The sequence below is a fragment of the Pinus tabuliformis genome, chromosome 8 (assembly GCF_031772625.1).
Source record: "Pinus tabuliformis cultivar Carrire ecotype Pingquan chromosome 8, CPIR1, whole genome shotgun sequence".
In the NCBI taxonomy this organism is placed as follows: domain Eukaryota; kingdom Viridiplantae; phylum Streptophyta; class Pinopsida; order Pinales; family Pinaceae; genus Pinus; species Pinus tabuliformis.
Genome location: NC_142294.1, coordinates 750,299,195 through 750,308,487, shown reverse-complemented (window position 1 = coordinate 750,308,487; position 9,293 = coordinate 750,299,195).

Below are 9,293 nucleotides of genomic sequence, written 5' to 3'. Positions count from 1 at the left end.
TTGATGTAAGGTTCAACTTCTGGAGACTATAACTATTTTGATACTTGCAGCACCTCGTCTTCATTTTCAACTAATACAAGCTTCTTTTTTTGTTAATTGCTCACTTTTCATTCTTCTTCTCTTCTAAGTTGTGCCTGATATGTTGTATTTCTGAGCTCTTGATGTTTAGCATTAGAGACGTTGTCATCCTATCTCTGTGTTAAAGTCTTGTATGTATCAGTGAATGAGCTATTCAGGTTTATTTTCACCTAATGCCAGAGAGCTGTCATCCTGTCTGTGCATTAGGGAATTAGATTTGCAGACTTCTTTACTGGTTGCAGTCGGCCATCACATGGTCTTGTGCATCTGCTGGTGTGGTCAGTGTTCTCCATATTCACCCAATCCTTAAACTGTGAGTAATTGGTGGTCTAAAGCCTTGTAGTATGGGGGTGTTCACACATGTCTGGAGTTAAAAAAAGTAGGAGTGGTTATCTAGCTTGAACAAGCATCATTCCTTCCATTCATCCATTTGCAGCAATAAGTTGAATTTATATGTTCCTAGGCATCTCCGAGCTACAACCTAGGAGAGTTTCTTGGGGTGATAACAGAGCTCACACATGAGAGGATTTAGTAGATTCAAAAGGATCTACTCTATATCAATAATGTTCATTTAACAAGCATAGTTAAAAAGAAAACTCATACCAACCCTTATGTATGTGTGTGGGGGTTAACAAAGAGTTGTGAATGTCCTAAGTTGCACTAATGAACCTTGTGTATCATGTAGAGATTCAACCAATTTAGAATGGTGAGGATGTTGTTGGCATTATAGTTAATGTGGTGTCCTTGATAGCAACCTGATTGATAAAGATGTACTTGATGTCAACATTATAATAATATGATGATTTTCGAACTCATGCATATTGGTACATATACTACAGAGGAATGACAGTTGGATGACAAAAGTAAAAGTCTGAGAAAGTATATGTGGTTCTTGTGAAGAAGGGTTACGTACATACGCAGGTCCTATGAGTGAAAATCGCATATAGAATCTAAACTATGGTAATCTAGATACTAGGGGTCATTGCCGTGGTATTGGCCCATTGTAATGGTTGCGACGATGATTATTTGATCCAATCAAAGAATACTAACGACATTACCAACAGATTTACCTAAGGTGTTGGCTAAAGCTAAAACTATATAAGGAGATGGAGATCGAGGTGTTAAGTGTGCAAGTTACGGGTTATTCGTGTGTAATTTGATCTGAAACATGGATGCACTAGAACACAAGGAGATGGTTCATATCTAATAGATATGAAAGTGTAGTGGAGACTAATGAATATACTTGCTTGATATGTTTATGATTGTAGCTAACAATGATAGATCTGTGGTGATAATGATACTCTGATATGAATGTGTGACAGTGAAGTTTACGTAGTGTGTTGTGGTTTCAATGAAAGTATGTTTCAGTAATTTCAAATTTGTACGTTAGTTTGTTGTTGTATAATCGCATGCATATGTGAATATGGTTTTGTATAATCGTGTATAGATTCTGTGTATTTATTTTGTATCTTGAGATCTATACATGGGTGTTATGCATGGTGGCTATGTACATACACTAATATGTTTCATTAATGTCGCATATATGTTCTAGGGTTTGCAGCGCTAATAAATGATGACATTTAATGAGTTTTGTTTTGTTTCTTGTTGTTTGTCGATAAAGTGTTGATCATGCTAATTTTTGTCTAACAGAGTTGATTAGGTTGGTTGTTCATGATTGGAATATTGGCTAGTAATGATGCTACAATGATCCATGTTTGGTTCAGTGATCTATGATTGGTTCAATGATCTATGTATGGTTCAGTGGTTAATTCAATGTTGCAGTGATTCATGATGCAGTAGTCAATGATTTAAGATCTGTATGCAGGTATAATATAGAGGAAGCACATACATACGCAAGTATGCTTTAGAATAATAGTGTATACATTCTAAAGTATACTTGAACAAGGTTTGTAGTAATAGCACTTTGTTTTTGTGATGGTTAAACAATGTATGGCTTATTTTTGAGTGGTTGGTATGATATGGTTATGATAGTTTGTATCTATTATGGATAGATCGAGTTGCAATGGTTTATTGAGATTCAGTTCAGTGATTGGTTTGCTAATGATACAGTGATTCATTTGGTTCTCTGATTGAAGTTTATATCCAGTATTCAGTTTGGTATTGAGCATAATCAAGAGTATGGGTCCAGTTTGAAAATATGATGAAAGATGACCTACGTGTTTTGATGTTTTGAGTCATGTGGATCCAGTCTGAAATATTATAAAACGTGGTCCACAAGAGGTGTTGAGGGTTGGAGCCTTCAGTGAGGGCGTCAAAGCTTCTTTCCAAAGGTTGCTAATAAATTTGTTCAAGGGGTAGGAGCTCCCTTTTGGTAGGAACCGGTAAACAAGATTAGGTGGTTATAGCTCCCTTCCAATGGGTGATGGAAAACAAGTGGAGGTTGTAGCCTCCTGCATGTGGGTTCCTGTGTGTTGCTTAGATTTTGCGTCAGTATAGGATTGTAATAATATTTTCTTTATATAATAAGAAAGAATACATAGATGACAGCAGCGGTGGTTTTCTCCCACATTAGGTTTCCACCTAAAAATCTTGGTGTTGTCATGTGTTTTTGTGTTGCTTATGTATGATAGATTATTATGCTCTTTATTGCATACTAAATGTTTGATGGAATTAATAATGCACTGGTTAAAGATAAAGATCTAATGGAACTTATGAAGAATTGGTTAACTGGATATGCATTGTTTACTTTCACTGAAGTCACGTACATATGTTGAATGCATAAATAACAATAGCATACATAATTCAGAATAAGAAAATGAAAAGTTAAAGTGAGTTTAAAATATTGATTCACCCCCTCCCCCTCCCCCCGCCACCCCCCAGGTATTTTTCCTAACAATTGGTATCAAAGCAGGTGGCTCCAGCGGAAACTTAATCGCTTGAGAGTAGATCAAGGACAATGGGAAAGAAGCAAAAGAAGAAGGCAACACAAAGGAAGAAGAACAAATAAGGTGCGGTCTTGCTTTTTGCCCATTTGAAGGCGAAGATGAATTGTACATAGACATTGGATGCTCTCATCACATGACTGGAGATAAGAACAAGTTTGGGTCTCTCAAGAAAAACAAAGATGGTAAGGTTATTCTTGGAAATAGTGCTCTAGAAAAAGTTATAAAAAAAGGTAGAGCCAAACTTGATAAGTATGTCGCTGATACATTATTAGTTCAAGGGCTAAAGAAGAATATTCTAAGTGTAGGTCAAATGGTTGACAAAGGATGTATAATCATATTTACATCAACTAAATGCAAAGTTATAGACGAAGAAACTGGAAATGTTATAGCAAGAGGATACAGAAATCCAGACAAATTATATGTGCTAGTAAAGAAGAATTCGGACAGAAATAAGAAGCATGGCTCCTCTTCTTCAGATTCAAAGTAAAAGACAACAAGTTCTACTTTAGTCTATGGTATTTAAAGCATACTTCTAAAACAGTGTCTGCAAAAGTAAATGTGGGGTACATAACCTCATGAAGATCAAGTACACAGGACTAATGATGTATGATCTCAAGGGGAGTTATGCATGTGTATCTATATGATGATTTCATATGATGTTTTGATATTTTGGTGATGTTTATATTACTGACAATATATCTGATGAAGTAACCGTGAACAGGAATAGACATGTCACGTTCAGGGTGAGTTGTAGTTATGAAAAATCAGCATTTTATATTGTATACACAAATCTTATGAAAGAAAGTCATGTGTAGACGTGATTTTTTATCTAGATAGTCGTGTATATTTATCAGTGATGAATAAATAGTGACTAGATTCATGGGAAGCCTCTCATATGTTTTTAACAGTTGGTTATTGGCATTCTAGCACTGACATTGGTTTACTGCAGACTGTTAATTACTACCCTTATGCTGTTAGAGTTATGAAATGTTGATGAAAAGGTTCTTTGATGGATTTGTTGATTGATGAGATGGATATAATATCATATTTGATGATGAAGAGTTGGCACAAGTTCAGGGGGAGCATCTGTTATGCTTCTAATAGTGCATTGTTTGCATTATGGTTTCTTAAGCATTCCTTGTTGCATGATGATGTTTATGATGAGTACATATCATTATGTATGATTGTTGTTGTTGTTGTTTCTACTGAAGATATATATGTTGTTGTCAGTGTGTCATGAGTTGTCAATGATGCATAGGTTGCATGAGGTGAGGTCATGGATGATACATATATGGTGCATGAGTTTCTCTTAGTAAAGTTGTCAATAGTGTGTTAATCCTACTTGATACACTTGATGAAGAGGATATGTATGCTATGGTCATTATTAATATTAGTTGATGATGTCGTTGAACAATTTTGTGTCTTGTGACGTTGGAGGTACTCTTGGTTCTTACATATGTTGTTGATGCATGGAAATAATATGTATCTATTGCTTATGGTGTTGAGATACAAGAGATTGATATTTCCTTGGTACTTGAGTATTGTGGCTCTTCCTACAAATGGAAAGAACATATTGACCTTGATGATATGAGGTCAAGGGGATGAGTTGATGACAGATCTCCACTGAACAATCTTATGCTTTTGCTACAATTAGTTGGTGATGTTGATATATGATGCTACATTGTCTTATCTTACATCAATTCTTGATGATGAGGATGTTCATGTTGCGTCATTATGACATTTATGTTATTTTCATATGATTATGATGCTAATTTAGAGCATGATGGTTATTGATGATTATCATGGATTTGCTACTTCGTTGTTGAGATTCTTGTTTATGGTTATAGATGTCATCTATATCTCTTGACCTAAAGGTCATTGAAATACCCATGTTGTAAATCATTGTAAAATTCAGTCATGTATGGGATATTGAGGTCAAGTCATGATATGTATGTAATCCCATTATTTTGAGACATTGATGTAAACTCTAGGACAAAAATGTAAACCCAATATGTTGGGTATCTGATGTAATCATGAGTCATTGGTGATAGGAAATGTAATTTTTGGTTGAGTCATAAAGTCTTGTACTTTTATTGCATATATTTCAAAAGGTTCAGCGTATGCTCAGGGGGAGCAAGGTTAGTATGTAGATTTCAGGATTCATATCAGCAGATCAGACATCGATGAGCAATATAAGGGAAGTACTTCATTAGACCTGGATCATCCCTTTGCCCTTGATGTCAAAGGGGGAGAGAAACTTGGTGTTTGGAGAAGAATGCTTGGAGAGAATCTTGGTGTGTTTGAGAGAAGACTTGGTATTTGTTGGTGGTGTCCAAACACCAAAGTGGTTGACATCAAGTCCAAAGGGCGAGGTCATTCGCATTATGGCTAATGTGTTGTCCTTGATGGAAACCTGATTTATAAATATGTACTTGATATCATCATTATGATAATATGATGATTGTGGAACTCATGCAGATTGGTACAGATACTACAAAGGACATGGATAGAGGAATGAAAATTCAGTGGATGACAAAAGTAAAAGTTTGAGAAAATATACGTCGTTATTGTGAAGAAGGGTCGTGTACATAGGTAGGTCCTATGAGTGAAAGTCACGTACAGAGTCCGAACCATGGTAATCTGGATAACAGGGGTCATTACCATGGTATTGGCCCATAGTAATGGTTGTGACAACGGTTATTTGATCCTGTCAAAGAATACTAACAATGTGACCAAGGGATTTACCTAAGGTATTGGCTAAGGCTAAAAATAAGGAGATGGAGGTCAAGGAGTTAATTGTGCAAGTTATGGGTTACTCATGTGAAATCTAATCTTAAACAGGGATGCACCAGAGAGCAAGGGGATGGCTTAGATCTGGTAGATATGAAAGTATAGTGAAGACTAATGAATATACTTGCTTGATCTATTTATGACTGTAGCTAACAATGATAGATCTGTGATGATAATGATACTTTGATATGAATGTGTGACAGTGAAGTTTGCGCAGTATGTGTTTTGGTTGCAGCGAAAGTATGTTTCAATAATTTCAGATTTGTACGCTAGTTTGCTACTATATAGTCGCGTACATACATGAATCTGGTTCTATATAGTCACGTATAAATTCTATGAATTTATTCTGTATTTTGAGATCTGTACATGGGTCTTATGCATGGTATTCGCGTACATACTATGGATATGTTTCATGAATGTCACGTATATGTTCTAGGGTTTGTAGCGCTGATAAAAGATGAAATTTAATGATTTTTGTTATATTTTCTATTGTGTGTTGATGTTGTCTTGATCATGTTGATCTCTGTCTGAGAGTGTTGATTGGGTTGGTTGTTCATGATTGGAATATTAGTTAGTAATTTTGCTACAATGATTCGCGATTGGTTCAATGATCTGTGATTGGTTCAATGATCTATATATGGTTCAGTAGTTAATTCATTGTTGTAATGGTTCATGATGCAGTAGTCAGTGATTTAAGTTTTGTATGTAGGTATAATACAGAGGAAGCGTGTACATACACAGGTCTGCTTCTAAACAGTAGCATATGCATTTTGAAGTATATATGAACAAGGTTTGTAGTAACAACACTTTGTTTTTGTGATGGTTAAACAGTGTATGGCTTATTTATGAGTGGTTGGTATGATCTCGTTATGATAGTTTGTTTCTAAGGTGGTTAAACAGTGTATGGCTTATTTATGAGTCGTTTTTATAATCTGGTTATGATAGTTTGTATTTATTATGGATTGATCTAGTTGCAATAGTTGATTGAGATTCAATTCAGTGATTGGTTTGCTAAGGACACAATGATTCAGTTGGTTTTGTGATCGTAGTTCAGAACTAGTATTCAGTTTGGTATTGAGCATAATAAAGGGTGTGGGTCCAGTTTGAAAATATGATAAAAGGTGGCCTACAAGTTTTGATGTTTTGAGTCAAGTGGATCTAGTCTGAAATATTATGAAACATGGTCCACAAGGGGTGTTGAGGGTTGGAGCCTTCAATGAGAGAGTCAAAGCTTCCTTCCAGTGGTAGCTGGTAAATTTGTTCAGGGGGTAGGAGCTCCCTTCTGGTAGGAGCTAGTAAATGAGATCAGGGGGTTGTATCTCCCTTCCAGTGGGTGTTGGAGAACGAGTGGAGGTTGTAGCCTCCTACAAGTGGGTGTCTGCGTGCCGGTACGATTTTGTGCTAGTACTAGATTTTAAGAATATTTATATGATAAGAAAGAAGACATAGACGACGGCACCGGTGGTTTTCTCCCACATTGGGTTTCCACCTAAAAATCCTGGAGTTCTCATGTGTTGTTGTGTTACTTATGTATGATGGTTTATTTTGCTCTTTATTGTGTACTATATGTTTGATGATATTAATAATGCACTAGTTAAAGATAAAGATCCGATGGAACTTATGAAAAATTGGTTAACTAGATATATGTTGTTTGTTTTCACTAAAGTCGTGTACATACGTTGGATGCATAAAGAACAGTAACTTACATAATTCAAAATAAGAAAATGAAAATTTGAAGTGAGTTAAAAAAATTGAATCACTCCCCCCCCTTCCTCGTCAGTATTTACCTAACATATGTAACAGAATCAAAGCTAAGGAGGGTCATTGCAAGGACAACCTCCACCAAAACCACAATTTCCATCACCAAAGTTGGCCCTCGCCTTGTGCTCCCTAGAGGTAATTAATGAAATTTTAAAAGGGAACCAAGCAGCTAAGGTGGAAGTAAAGCACCCTCTATTTGGGGTAGGCAACCCCAAGGGATCAAGGAACTCTGAACAAGGACCTCCAAATAACGATATTAGTGGGAGGTTTTAGAAGATTAAGCTCCCAAATTTTCTTGGAGGTCATGACAATGAATGTGTAGAAGTTTGGCGTGAAGGAATGGTGAGATGTTTTGCATTGAGAGAGCATACTTCCAATCCTAAGGCCAAGATAGTCATTTTTCAACTCAAAGGTAGCACCATGAACTGGTTGGGTAACTTGTAGAGAGTTTCACCTCACTCTTAACATTATATCCTGGGAATCATTTGAGTAAATGTTTAGGAAAAAGTACCCAACAGCATACACAAGGAATATCATGTAGAATCCTTCCAAGCTTTGGTTTAGGGAAATTGAACAATAGAAGAGTATGAGATAAGGTTCATGGAATTGGTTAAATGTGTCTCATACATGAACATTGATCAATGCCACATATGTCATTTCATTTATGGATTGAATACTAAGCTTAGGGTAATGGTATGAATGTGAAATCCAAATATGTTGTTCCTAGTTGGGTGCGTAGCAAATTCAGTAAAGCAAGCTTACTTGACCTCGAGAGTGTTGAGAGAATTGATCACTTCCTGTCGGCTCAACCACGAAGGATTGCATCCTTGTGTGCTCTAATTATATACACTAAAATCAATGCATTGATTTCTACATACATTTTTTATTACTTATTGATAAATCACACAAGAATTGATGTGTTATAAATCGAATGGAAATTAAAATAGAAATAGAAATAGACATTGAATAAAAAAATAGACATAAATAAAGTAGGCATAATAATTGACAAAATTTGAAATAGAAAATGACATGTAAACTAAAATCAATGCATTTATTTTAGTGTATTTTTTTATCATTTATTGATCAATGCACAATGAAATCAATACATTGAAAATTGGATAGAAATAAATATAGAAATTGGCATTGATCTTTCTCAATGATACTATACTTTCAACCAAGTAAAGTGAGTAAGTAAATTGCAAATTATCAAATTTAATATTAGACACACATAATTTTTTATCATATACAAACTTTGTGTAATCACCCATGATTAAAAACAACCTAGATCCATCTTAACCCTAGATCTATCAAGCACTAGGAAGGATCAAATCTTTCAAAGTGCAAATCTTTCCTCAATTTTTACACTCTAAAAGAGGTTTGCGCCTCAAGAGATTGTATCCATCTCGATGTTTGATAGATCCAAAGTTAAGATGAATCTACATTGATCAAATAGTACAAAACAGTGATTATTGGATTTCTCTATATCCTTAAATGAAATATAGTGGAGACAAAGAACACAATATCGGTTAAGTGAGATGCATGTTGGATTGTGTGAGTTTGGATAACACATAATGGAGGGACACAATGAACACAATTATATCTTAAGATAACATGATTTTGCCTCGAGCTTTGCGTGGTGACTCTAGAAGAAGTATGGATTATACATAAGACTCCGGAGGCACATGTTTGAGCTTTGGACGTAACACCTATGTACTAGTGTCAAAGGAAGAGATACCGAAGAAGGGAAAGTATCAAAAA